The 14,304-nt window shown below is 41.0% G+C and overlaps 1 protein-coding gene across 13 annotated transcripts in view; it reads right to left on the reverse strand.

Moving 5' to 3' along the window:
• mef2cb (myocyte enhancer factor 2cb) overlaps positions 1–14,304 on the reverse strand; it is an 85,574-nt gene that overhangs the window by 54,937 nt on the left and 16,333 nt on the right. The window contains exon 1 of one of the 13 annotated variants that reach the window (XM_044109766.1): positions 5,637–5,852. The exons of the other annotated variants lie outside the window; for them this stretch is intronic. The gene's annotated coding sequence lies outside the window, so the exon portion shown is untranslated. Of the gene's footprint in view, positions 1–5,636; positions 5,853–14,304 lie in introns of those variants that run through there. 13 annotated transcript variants of the gene reach the window in all.

The raw sequence follows: 14,304 nt of genomic DNA on the forward strand, positions 1-14,304 counted from the left end.
CGGCACAAATGAGAGGAAGGGAAGAATCAGGCAGAGGAGCGAGTCAATGGTCGGGCCGGATGAACAGAAAAACGTGTGCTGGGTCTCATTGTGTCTCTAATGTCATTACAGGCAGTGACTCCTCTATGTGGCACACCGTACTCCCCATCTGTCAGAGCGAGATAGGCAGGGTGACGAATGGCTATCACTGTTACTTCTCTCAACCTCCTCCACCCCCATCCCACTTCAGTCTCTGTATCTTTTTTGAAACACAAGCGGAGGGGGGGGCAGAGTGACCTGAACCTGGGCGGTTGCCCAAACGTAGGTGGACATCTATGAATCTGAATCTCAGCAGATATTAGGGCTAATTTAACATGTTAGCAGCTAAAGAGATTAGCAACATGTACATCTGGGGATTAGAGCGTTTGTGGTGGATCATCTTATGATGTGTTCATTCTCTTCCTTTTTTTAACCAGTGTGTTTCTAGCACTGCTTGAATTTAGATGCTGCCGCTTGTGTGCATGCGTGTCTATGTGTGTGTGTATTTGAGGATATGTCTTCACCTGTCTCTCTCTATTAGATCACGGTTTAGTTGGATCATTAGTGAGACAGAGAAGGTTTCACATATATTCTATTTTCAATCTCCATGTGACACAGAACTGAGACACCTGTCTATTGATAAGGAGAAAAGTGAGCCAATAGCCTATGGTTGGCACACATTTCAAACATTCTGTCAAGCTCTCATAAATGTGATTGACGTTATGGTAGGAAATTTACTGCTATAGGGAGCATCTCAAGGAACACTATATGAGCTTTCAAATTCTCATTAATGCCTGATTGTCTTGTTTCCAAAGTCAGCTTTAAATTTAGGTGGATTTTATCCTAATGTAGTTTTAGTAGCATTGCTTCCCTAATAGTTCTTTGGTATAATCACTCCTTTCCATGATCTTGGAGGACAGGTCAGGAAACACACATAAACAGCTCAGTGGAAGGATGTGACAGGCAGCCAGAGACAATCAGAGGTGGTAAAGGTGTTTCCTTCCTTGAATTAGTCTGATCGCAAAATAGGGAGTATCTCCAGTAGCAGAAAAAGGAAATAAACAAAAAGAAATGCACTTCCAGAATATGAAATACTTTAAGCTGTAAACTTTTCTTATCAGGTGTCTGAGTTACAACGTAGTTTTACTCAAACTTGATTCCAAATCATTAAAATGTTAACACTATCTGAAGATATTTTTATTCTTATACCAAGAACAAGAACAACAACTCCCAAGTTTGCCGGCTGAACCTCAATAATCCCTTTATCAAACTTTTGATTTTATTTGAATGTTTCAGAGAATGGCTACAATACTGTGCATGATCACAATAGCAAAAATAATAATAGTTAATATGTTTATCTTCCAGCTAATTCTAGATAAAATGTAATTTACAACAAAACTAAAAATACAATGAACAATGCTTAACTGAATCATATTAACACTGTGAGAAATTACGCTATTTTTGTGGGTCTTACTGCAATTATTTTATGAGTGTATCTGAAAAAATAAAGACACGTTTTCTATGAAGATTTCACAATGACATACTTTTAAATTCCTAACATTTTTCTATCTGTAAAAGACTATTTTAATAGAAAGCGTGGCGACACTTTCAAAATGCAGCTTAATTTTAACATGTTAATATATTCTGTAATTCACTGAGCATATGCTGGTTTCAATCGTAGGCTTTGTAGGAGGTGATATAAACACAGTTGAAACCAGAGGTGTGTTGTTCGTTTGGCCAGCTGTGTGTTTCACTCAGCACCAGGAAAGGCAGGCCTTGGGTCGTCACAGCAGCAACACAGATAGGTAGCCATCCGTCAGAGCCAGTACAGAGACAGGTGAAAGCCATCTTTCCATAACCCGGCGCTGACTTCCCCAAGGACAAAATGACTTGACATAATGCGTCAAGCCCCCCCTCCTCGTTTGAAAGGAGGCCAAGAGCTGTGAAGCTGCAGCTGCCGGACCAAAGGCAAATCGAGCAAGAGGCCACACATGAAAGAAAGCAAGGAAAAGCCAAACAAACTGGGAAAATGAAGAACTAGCCAGTTCAAAAGGCGTTCTGGTCTCAACTGTCAGCAGCCGTCTGCTGCGACAGTGGCTCACAAGAAGGCGTGATAAACAAATAAGCGTAGATGACCGCAACTACATTAATAGCCATGAGCCAAACTGGAACAAAATGGAAGTAAAGAAAAAGAAGAAGAGGTTAAAAAGGAGAAGCAAATGCAAGCCACAATGTGGAAAGGCCCAGGAAGGCAGGAATGAATCACCCTTTGGTATATTCAGTCTTTCCATTCCAGTTGCTTTGGAAGGGACAACAGTTAGATAACATGTAGGTATACAGCAGAGATAAAAATGAAAATAATTTTAATATTTAATTAATGTGATTGACGCTATTGAAATGTTGAAGGCGTTTTGAATATGGAAGTGGTGCTGATTGTGGTAATAATCACATCTGATCTATAAACACAAATAGTTTCACCAAGTTTCACTTTTTCAACACCACAGCAGTTTCTGTCACTTCTTCCTCTCTGTCACTCCCTTTTTTTAATGTCACTCTACAGTCAGTAGGAACCACTCACTTACTTTAAATGTTAGCCTGAGCACCATAGCACCCAGGTGTAACCCCACTGGCGAAGGAACAGGAACAGAAAATGTACACCATAAGCTCCTATGCCAGAAAGACTTGGATGCAGTGGTGAGAAATTTTCCACTCCTCTAAAATAACAAAATCAAACCAATGCAGTGAAATGACAGCAAACTTTTCACTAATTTTACCCAGCCCCCAAAAGAACAGCCGGGAGTCATGTTGCTAAGAACACAAAGCGCTGACATACTCACCCAATTATGTACTCTGCCGAGTACGACAATGTCTCAGGATGTTACCAATGTTCTACACTGATGGAGAGTGTGTGTATGTACATGTTTTTGTGTGAGGGTTAAAAATGAAGCCAAGGCCTCATTGCTCATGGACCGTTAGATGCATCTCCAACACATTCTGTTCATACAAAAATATTCTATAGCCAAATACAGTCTGAGGCCATGGAAAGACAACTCTAAGAAACTCCTGTTTATTAGTTTAAAAAAAAATAGATACATACATTTTTTAATACTAATTTTGACGTCTTTTCTACATCACAATGATGTAGCTGAATCCAGAAAGAAGTTTATCCAAGTAAAGTTTATATATTTCTACTGCTGTGATACTTTCCATCTGATTTATTTTATTTGGTTAAAGCTGTTGTTCATTTGTGACCTCTCTCAAGAAAGACCTAGTGCTAAAAGTTCTTGATGATGACAAACATGTATCCAAGCAGCTGTCCACCCATTTCTGAAGTCAAATAGGAGTGCAAGAAGATCTCACAGACCACACAATATTAAAACTTCAGAATATTTCTAATCAAAGTGAATGCTGTCTCAAAAATTGCTACCTTGTTGACTTCCTCTGGTAAAGTAAGTCTGTGCTATTATTATGAACTGCAGATATGAAGTTGAGAGCTTTAAGCTTGACACCTGTATGTAGGCTTAAGATTCTTACTTTGAAAAAGTAAATGAAGAAGTGCTTGAGATACCCTGCTGTGTTAATGGAAATGAGTAATAAAAATCTTTGTCAGACTGGTTGACAACACTCCATTACGAAACATAAGCTTGGCTGCCGCATGATTTATAAGGTTTATAAGCAGTGTGAGAATACAACTGACTAAACATTAGCCACTAACAAAAGGGCTAATTAGTTAATTTAAATTTTTAAGTGTTATGTTATGATGTTATTCTCTCACCAAAAACACACCTTGAGTGTTGCTTTGATTTTTTTCATGCATATTTGAGAAATCCTTGACTGTCCTATGGTCACCATTCAGGGGCGCCTAAACACTTTCTCTCACCCAAAAGCTCTGGAGCTGCAGTCCAAAGCTCAGCTTCTGCCCCACAGTGTACCAATACCTCACACCTCCCCCACACAACTCCTTCAGACTAGTGACCGCAGCAATTGGCTAACACCTGGTGGAACTGTGCAGCTGAATTTATCAATCAAACTACTTCTCAGTCCAATACTTATAAGAATGATTGTAAACAGCATCATGGAGGAGCATTGTTGTGATGATGTCCTCAAAGAGAGCATCTAAAAGAGTGGAAACTTCTTAAAGAGACAGGCCAACTTCAAGGCGTCAAATTACGAATTATACGTTATATATTATATATATAATTGTTTTGTAACACTTGCTCAATTTAGATTATTCTGCACTGCTTTAAGATTATTAAAAATAGAATGTGTTACTTTTAAAACCTTTTTTAAGAAAAACATTTTAAGCATTCTCCTTTAAATTGGCCCTATTATACTTATTTGTACCAGATGGAATAGGTCAATCTGATATAAAATATGCTTACAACATTTTTTGCACAAAATCATTCTCAGAAAATGACATTTCACTTGCTCAGTTCTGTGGAGCCTCCTAAACCATCAAGGATGCTGCAAGTGGTTTCTGAACAGTAAGTCATGTTCAATCTGCAGATTTGCAATGAACAGTAGGGGCAGTTTCCTGCAGTCACGGCCTGTTGAAACATCTCACCATGTACTATTGGTAGTTTTCTAAAGAGTTTGCGATGTCATTTGCGCAAACTAAAATTTTCTTTGGCATTGTCTTTGAAGTGGATGTTGTAAATCATCAGAAAACAAAAACAAATGCTCCTAATAGTTTGGCGTTTGAGTTTGGCTACTCTGATATATAACCTCAAATTTATAGTAAACATACTTGAATTCAAATCAGTATATTTCCCTGATTCTTAAACTAAACAAAACTTTGTTATTCGTCTACTTGCAATTTCCGGGCCACCTAAGAGCTTTTCAACCATTTATTCAAAAGCTACTTCTAAACAGCTGATTGTCACTAAAATGTAATTGGGCAACAGTTTAGCTCAATATGATGTAATACATGCCTGCTTGCTTGGGGTTCAGTACCCCACCTCTTCACCCTGCACCTTATCACCAGCAGACATCAGAGTTGAGACAATCCACTGATGATTTCATCACACCCCCACCCTTTACTCTTTTTTTTCTTGCCACAGTATTCTAATCACCCTAATTAAAAGCTTTGTTCATTTAGAAATCTCTGATGACAATTTGTTTCACTCTACCCTACAGCAGTAGTAGCAGTGAGGAGAGGAGAATTAAATTTGATCTTGTGACAGCAATTATTAAATGTTCCCTCCTGGCCTCAATTAGGGCCCGCAGGCTAATGCTAACATGGCTAACCCTCAAGCAACCACTTGCAGCCCTGTTCACTGTCTCTCCACCACCATCTTTCAGTGTACATGCAGGAAGGAGTCTTTCTGCTTTTTGGTTTTGGAAGTATGGAATATCTTGTGGGCTGTTATCTGATTTGCATACTTGCTAAAAGAAGAAGGGCGTATTTCCCTTTTTTGGGTTGACTAGTTAAATATCAGCTAGTGTAGACAAGCAGATCTATGAGGAAGTTGAGGAATTTACTAATCTTTCTTTCTTTCTTTCTGATTTTCCTTTCTGGGCTGCGTCAGCAAGTTTGGTTTCTACCATGAATCTATGATGTAAATTGATCATTTCTGAAGTCATGACCACCTTAATGTAGCAATGAAATCAAGTGATACCTCTTCCTGCCACTGGGACGCCATTACAGCTTTGCCTGGAGACGATCGGTCGCAGCCTTGCCGAGTTGAAAAGAGTGCCGCCACTCGGCTTTCAGTCTATCCACAGTGTGTGGGTAATTTGCAGAGAAGTAGAAGGTTGCACACTTCAACAAGGATGTCCTTCATAGATTCGACCTTCTGATTTTTCTTTTTTTTTCCCCTCCTCTGGTCCCTGTGCTCCACTAGGAAACCAAGTAACCTAGATCGCAGTGTAGGCAGAGAGGGGATTGTGAAAGAGAGACTAAGAGGCAGAGGAAGAGCAAAAGAACCGGTTGAGAGGATTTGTTTTTTTCAACAGCAAATAATTGAGCTGATTATTGTGAACATTGTTTCCCTGTTGACGATGAGCATCATTAAAAAGAAATTGGTCCACTGAAATTGTTTGTTTAAGAAATGCTGGTTTAATGCTTCCAGGCAATGTCCCCTCACCACAGACACACACACACACACAAGCCTACACACACACGCATACACACATGCCCACGCCCGCACATCAACCAATGTAAACTCAAGATGTAAGTTGGGAGCATTACATCTACAAATTATGTTATTCTCATGGGTTATTTCAGATCAATTTGGCCACAAACCAAAATAAAAGCAATAAAATAATCACATTAAAACCCTTTTGCTGTAGATAGTGTCAAACTGAGTCTGCTAAAAGAAAGCATGGTGCTTTTAGAGTGTTACAGTTCCCTGAGGAGAGTCAGTGGCGAACTGCATGAGGCGAAAGGTTGTGCATGCCGTGCGGAGGGCGTGTGGCGGCATACGGTACCTACAGATCAGCCTCTGTTTAGGGGAGTGGCCCCCACTAAGGCTCGAGCCAGGCCAGACCGAGTCCAAGCCTATCATTACTCATCGGCTGGGTGCCGCGCTCCTTTTTGGAGTGGTTATGGAGGGAGGGCATGGGGGTGGGGGCGACTGGTGAACTGGTGAGGGTCTGGCAGCTCCACTGTACTCCACTCCCAGCGCCATCACAACCCGACCTCATCAAAGTGAGCGCTCGTAATTTGTCACAGAAAGCAGCCAATTAACATATGTTACGGGAGGGAGGGAGGACAAGAAGAAGGGAGGAGAAGGAGGAGAGGGTGAGTGAAAAAAGATAGCGTGTGATTAAAGAGTCTGCACAGCTGCACAACATCAAGATGGCAAAGAGGTTTAAAAGAGACCTCAGACCCAGTAATCTGATAAAGCGCGCTGTTACTCACCCCCCCCACCTCCCACCCTTTAGGAAAGAGAGAGTTGGGGAAGGAGAAAGGGGAAGATTGAAATAATAGAGACAAACAAATATTAAATTACTCCTTTGAATCTACAAGCTCTGGCAGAGTGCCTTTACTCTAAAGATGTGGCTACAATGAAGGCTGCTGTATCAACCCCCCCTTATGCCAAAGCTACTACTGTTTGACCACACTCTATTTTTAGCCCAACACTTACCATTTCTACAGGAATACACCAACAACCTCTACTTTCTTTTTGCTCTAAACTATAGTTTCATCTCAAAATGTAAACGTGTGGTTGCACCCCTGCATTTAAACTCCTTTCTCATGAAACAAAAGGTTTTTTTCCGCTTTTTTTGTGTTTTTGCATTTATTTTTCTGTCACAACGTCGTAGACAAGTTCCTTACATTGCGACTTGTTTGTTTGCTTTCAAATCGTGTTCCTCATGGTTGGTTTTTAAAACGCGCGTGTGTGTGTGCGTGCCTCTACGAGCGCGCAATCTTTTACGTGTCTGTTGCTGTTGTTGTTGTTGTTGTAGGAACATCTTGTGAAGTGAGTCGTGTGATATTTTGCCTTGTTGTTGGATACGGTGGCAGGCTGAATGCATTAGCATCGCGCACCGATGCCATTCTGTGTTCTGTCGTCTCTCAGCCACCTCTGCCTTGTCTCTCTCTCTCTTTTTCTCTCTCTCTCCCTGTCTTTACAGCGACTGATCACATGGACTGACAAGCGAGTTTTGGGTTTTTCGTATGCCCCACCATCCTTCGCTATGTGGTGGCTCTGGCTTCTTGGGCGAAGAAACTGTTCACTGGCAGGGAGGGATCTTTCAACAAATTTGAGAGATTTCAAAAACACTTGTGTTGCGGGGAAATCCCCTTTGCTAAAAGACGACAAAATCAAAATTATTATTATGATTATTACAGAGGAAAAACTCCTTTGGCTGATGAGGGCTGTATATAAATCATAAGTGTTTCTTTTTTCCTCCTCTTTCTTTCTCTGGCACTCTTATCCTTACCATCGAGCATCCATCATCATTTATTTATTTTTTCCTATTTGGGATAGGAAGGCCCAAAGTGGGGGAGCAAAGGAGGGATGGAATATCAGTGAACGGAGGGGGCAGCGGCAAGTTGCTGCAATGTAGAATTTTCCTTTCTCATCTGCTTCACAATCTAGTGGTTCAGTGAAGGACCTGGGTGCCTCGATTCCACCCCCCCAGCCTCCACCCTCGCCTCAACTCTCCACTCAAATCCCTCTGCTGCGAGCACAGCTGCACTGTTCACATAACCTCGCCTGCAACCCCCCTCCACCAACGCCCGACACCCCCCACTCAATGATAGCAGAGCACGTCCCATCCACTAAGCAACACAGTTTTTCCCAGTTCATGTACGCAAGAGCAGCAGAAAGAAGCAGAGGCTGGTGGGCACACGACATATCCCCCTTTCCTCCTTTTGGGCCTTTTCCCTCCTAAATTTTTTCTCATATCATTCAATTCCTTCCCCTTCTCCTCACCCTAAGAAAAATTCCCCGGCCTGTTGACCCCTAGAAGGCCTGAGAACATCCATGAGCACACACACACAGGAATACTTATACACACACCCCCTTAACTCAGTCCTCTAAATACAAACTGCCCATTTTTCTCCTTACCAAGTGACCTGCATCACAGCTGTGTATGGGAATTTGTAAGGGTTGGTGAATTAGTGGAAGTCAGGGGTGTTGCCGAAACTGAAATGTTTGTTTTGCTCCAAACATAAAAAGATAGTTTACACATGGAAATCACTAGAAGAAAACAACAACCATTTTTCTGTTTTCTTTTTTTTGTTCAAGTTTTACTTTAAGTAAAAAAAAAAAAAGGATTTTTGATCTAAATAGCAGATCATATGTTTGTTTGGTTTTTTTTCTAAAAATCCATTAGAAACAAAAAACAGATTTTGTCTACCTTAAGTCTGAATCCAGTCTGAGTCAGAATCAGCATGCAATATTTGTGGCACATTTTAAAACTCTAAAGTCTGACTTTCTTGTAATCATTTAAAGTAGATCTTTGAACACTTTGCTGAATTTTTAATTTATTTTGTTGGAAGTTGATTTTACCGGGGCTCAAATGAATGATCATGTGTGAATTATTATTTAAAGTAGATGCATGTCTGTACACATCACAATTCACATCAGGCACATTTCTGGTTTACACAGTGCATGTATGCCCCATGCGTGTACATGCCTATATGTGGGCGTGCATGTGTGAGTGTGTATGTGTGAAACAGAGAATAGGGAGGTGAGCGGCACTGGGCTTCTGTTGCACCTACTGAGCATTATCCCAAATAAACAACTCATTACACGTGTACTTAACCGAGGGGGAACTGGCGAGCTGTGCAAGCTAATCCCCATTATCGTTCCCAGCGTTTCTCTTCCGATTAGGCTACAGGGAAGAGGAGACCCACAAGGTAGGTCGCTCGGTTTAAGAGGAAGCAAGAAGGAGATAGAGAAAGAAAAGCACCTGAGTTAACTTCCCAAGAGTACCTCCTTCCCCTACCTCTCTTCCTTCTCCCTCTGCTATTTGCGTATTTGCTCTTACTTGTTTTCGACCACCTCTTCAGAACTGGGTCATCGACAGTTTGTGGAGCAGCATTTTGAAGAACATGGGAAAAGGACAGAAAAAAAAAAAACATGTTCTTGCTATGAGAATAATCTAAGGTTTCTTTAACAAGTAGACTGGTTATCATATTAAGCTGTCAAAAAACACATTAAAAGGAGGAGGCACAATTCCCTGCACAGAGAAAATGGTGGGGGGGGAAGCACTCCTCATTTCCAGTGTAAAGAAAAAGTCCACCAAGGGCAGCTAGTGCTTTGCAAAGACTCACTCTCTCTTTCTGTCCCACTCATAACATGATTATAAAGCCCCTATTATGAGGGCCAAGATGCAGAGTGTCAGTCATTTAGTTGGAGAATAATATCTTGGGCTAGGATGCAGAAAAGATGACACTCATTTCTTTTTTTTTATTTAAAAAAAAAAAGAGCTGCAGAGGAAAGAGCATCTGAGGGTGATAATGTGGCTTTAACAATTAGATGCCATGGTCGAGGAGTGGTGCCCTTTGAAGAATAACAGGATTAACCAAGAAGACTGCTATTTGCCTGCATAATAAAGACAGAAGAGTCAGTTTGACTGAGAATAATCCCTTTAAAAAATAAATGTTAGAGAGTAAAGTATGAAGAGGGTAAGGTGTTTTATGGCCGTTCTACTCCAATGGCATAAAATTGCACTAAAGTGTTTGGCTTTTTGTTGTTTCCTTGTACCCCCATTTAGCTGATTGTATGAATTTTTAATATCTTAAAAATCAGGTAAGACACTATTGAGGAAAATTAACCGCCTGTTGTTTCACAGAAGACTGTTTAGTTTAATGTTTTCTCACCTGAAAAACATTATTCTTACTTTGCTAAAGCTGTTATAGGAGTTTACTGGCTGTGTTAATCCAGTCTGGCCTTACCATGCCATTTCCACACCAATATGGAAACCACAGTCTCTTCTGGAAGTGTAGATGGGTAATAGCTGTGAATATAACATATAGCAAATATAGTTGTTTTGAATTGAAAAAAAAAAGAAGATTAAAATGGGTTTCCATCTGGCTAGTTGTTAGCCTGCTACTGCACTGAGCTTTTTTTATTTTCATTTTTCTTCAAGTTTACAGCAACATGGGCTTACTCTAATTTACAAAACATAGCTTCAATGTTGTTTTGACAATCTTCTAAACATTTTGGTTTAGAAGATTTAGTTTAGAAGTTTTTAGTTTGTATGTTACATCAGAGCGTTAACTAAGGCTTTTCAGGCCTAACTTCAAGTCCTTCAATGTTTTTCGGTATTTTCTCACACTCCCAGTCGGCATGCCATCCTGTTTGCTTGGCCCCTGAGAGGAGATGGGGGGGGGGGGAGAGAGAGACTGCTCAAAGTGGGCCGGCAGTGGATGGATGTGACGTGGGGGAACTGGGTCTCGACTGGAAGGGGAGGTTGGAGCCACGACAGGTATCCCCCCGCACTTCCTCGGCTATTTATAAAACCGTGAGTCCAGCGCCTGGCCAAAAATAAAGGCAGAGGCCATTTTTATCAGCAACGATGACAGAGGGGACAAATAAAGACTCCCTTTATGTTTTCCGAACACAAACACACAGGAAGCTGAAAAATACCCATGCATGAAAACAGCTGAAAGTGACGAAGTCCTCACAAGACAATGAAACCATCTACGTTGTCCTAACGTGCACACACAAACACACACACAAAGGGGACAGAAGTCAATACCAAGGCTGAACTATTTTTGTAGTAGGACTGTTTAGGAAGTGTGGGCCAGGTGCCAGCATTCTCCTCAGGATCGTCTGGCCTGTCACTGCAAATGGCGCTCTTACACGAATTCATCTCTTTCCTTCTCCCTCACTCTGTCCTCACCCTTTTTCAGTCATTCCCCTGCTCCATTGTCATATCTCTCTCCGCCAAATAAACAAGGTTGTTTGTTTTTCCACCAGGTCCAACCGCAGTGCCAGGTGAAAGCATCTGCTGGCAGGATAAAGAAAGTGGCTGTTGTGTGACCACAAGCCCCCCCACCTACCAACTCACCCTGCTCTGGACCGGCAAACCTTGAAGCAAAGCACTCGGACTGGAGTTTCAAACAAAGTGCCCCCCTCATTTATTATACATGCAACTGCACTGAAAATCTCCTTCTCCAACGCCATCTCCTCTCCTCTCTCTTTCAGTTTCTCTCTCTCCATCTTCTTCACTCTCGTCTCGCCTCGTCCCTCTTCGTTTTCTATCTTTTTTTCTTTTCCCAGACAGAGCATCTATAAAGTATGAATAAAATTAATGACATCACGAGCTGCACTTTGGAAGAGCCACTGTAAGGAAAAAGCCATACATCAAGGGGGCAGAGGGAGTCAGGCAAAAAAAAAAAAAGAAAAAAGAAAGTTTTTAGAAAAAGGAAGAAGAAAAAAGAAACAGGAGTGGGTGGTAGGCGTCGCTTAGCTCCTCCCCACCCTCAGGGTACTTTCATATCGCTGTATGCTATTGTGCTTATAAAGTTTGAACTCTAATATGCTTTTGTTGAAAAGTTTAAATATCATCTTTTAATTATATAATTTTATATATATTTCATCTTGCTCACTTCTTTTCCTACAATTTTTTTTCTGCCTTTTTTTCCAGCTAGCTTGGTGATGTATGTGGTCTCAACGGGTCTGTGCTGCACATCATTGCATAGTCTGGCCTTTGGTTGGGAATGTCACAGATGACAGTGGAAAGGAACAGTTCTGTGGACTTTGGCCGTACACCGTCTGGTTAAGCTGTGTGCTCTGAAAAAAAGTGGGAACTCTGTGTATGAGCTGTCGAATATTGTTTTTTCTTTCCCCCGATGAGCCTCCCCCCTGAACCCCCCGCCACCAGGGATAGTGTTAAGAGATTTAAATGAGAGTTCCCTTGGATCAGAATGGTAAATTTCCTGATATGATTTCCCAAATATCTAAAAGAGAATGGAACGTGATTGATATTCTTTCCTGGCGCACGGAGAAACATATGTGCAGACCTGTGCCAATGGCCGAAATGTTTGTGTTGCATTGTTTGATGACGAAGGGGCAGATTCACACCAAAGAATGACTTAGTAAATTTCCTATGAATTCAGTGTGCACACAAGAGCTGCTAAAAATACTCTGTATTGCAACTCAAAGCTCTCAAGCAGCATGGGGAGCGGTGGTGGCAGAAGCAGTAGCAGCAGCAATAGCAGTGCCGCAGATTGTGGCAGCCGACCGAGCGTGGGCTTCAGATGGATGTGAGCGTATGTGAGGCCACGACACAGAGCTACCTCTGTGCGTCTCGCCGGACTCTCGTAGAATGACTCGGCTATGTTGCAGTTGTGACAAAGATAAATTACAGTCGTTGGAAGACGTCTCGATGTTTTTTTTTTTCCACCCTCCTTACTTTCTCTCTCTCTCTCTCTGTCTTTCCAGCTCTTTTAATTTTGTTGGTACTGGCTCTACTCCAAATGTGTCCCACACCAAAAGAGGTAAAAATATCTTAGGTGTACAATTTTGGCCCTTTAATACTTAAAGGTCAGGTACAGTTCTTTGAAATAGAGTATACTTTCTCTCTCTTCACCCCCCCACCCCACATTAATTAACTCCCTGGAAATCCTCTAAATTTATTCTGAAAAAAATCTGTGTGGTCAAAGAAATAACACTTAGTTATACTGATCAAGTCTTTATTTCTACTTACTCAATTAGCAGCAATTAGATGGATTAGGATTGAAATCAGCCAAATTACCCCTGATCGGCCCGAGGCATGAACCTGATTATTAGTATTGTGGTGTACCGAGGATTTGAAAGAAAATGATTTTAAATCACAAATTTTTGAAGTCCATTCAATCAGATCCCAAAGACCTTTTTTCTTCAATGACTAACACGGCTCTGCTCCTCCATAACCTGCTCCTTTGCACTGTTGGTTAGCTGGCTGAAAGATGACTTCTATGCTTTTCCTTTGCTTTCCAATTTCTGGGGGGCATTAAATATTTAATATATGGTATGGAAGCTGGTGCCACCCATCACTGTTACTAAGACATAATTTTATCAAAAGTAAGAGTAACTGTTGCTCTTCTGTCTTTAAAATATTTTCTCTGTTAAGCTTCTATTAAATTTATTAATTAACTAGGGTATTATTAGATGAGTTTAGCTTGCCATAAGAATTTCATATCGGACCATAACTAAACGGCTGCAAACAGAGAGCTGAAGGGCAAATAACGAGAAATCGTTTCTTTTTCTACCATATGAACCAACCGCATGTACTTACATGTATTTTTGCCTAAGAAAAACGAGATAAAGATTGCTTATTTGTTCATGATTGGTTGGACTCAAAACTACTACAGAAACATAAAAAAATATCCTCCCATACATTTTATTTACTTGAATCCTTTGTCATTCTTCAAAAAACTGGAATCAAAACCCGCAAATCAATAACGGACAGAAAATGCCTTATCGGTGCAATTGATAAAATTGTTCCTGTAGGATATCCATGCTCAAGAACCATATGAACTAATGTATAAACAGTTTTGTTCTTATTTACATTTGACTTTATCATTTGAGTATTGATAACAAGACTTTCATTATGATGTGTTTAAACAAAGAAACCCTACCTCTGCTCTAGTCTAAATGTTTCTCTTTAACTTATCATTCCCTCCCACTATTTTTGATTTTCTTTTTTACCTCCCAAGATTCTCACTGTCCAAATATTTCAGGGAGCTGGCCTCAAGTATGGTGAGGTGTCTCGAGCGTCTCGTTAGGTGGGCTGCAGCTGACGATATGATTGTGTGGTCAGCACTGCCGAGCGCAGACCACCCAGCAGGCAGCTGCTGTAATAATGACCAACAGAGCAGGCAGGAAACAGGAAACAGGATGA

This window comes from Gambusia affinis, linkage group LG03, assembly GCF_019740435.1.
Source record: "Gambusia affinis linkage group LG03, SWU_Gaff_1.0, whole genome shotgun sequence".
NCBI lineage: Eukaryota > Metazoa > Chordata > Actinopteri > Cyprinodontiformes > Poeciliidae > Gambusia > Gambusia affinis.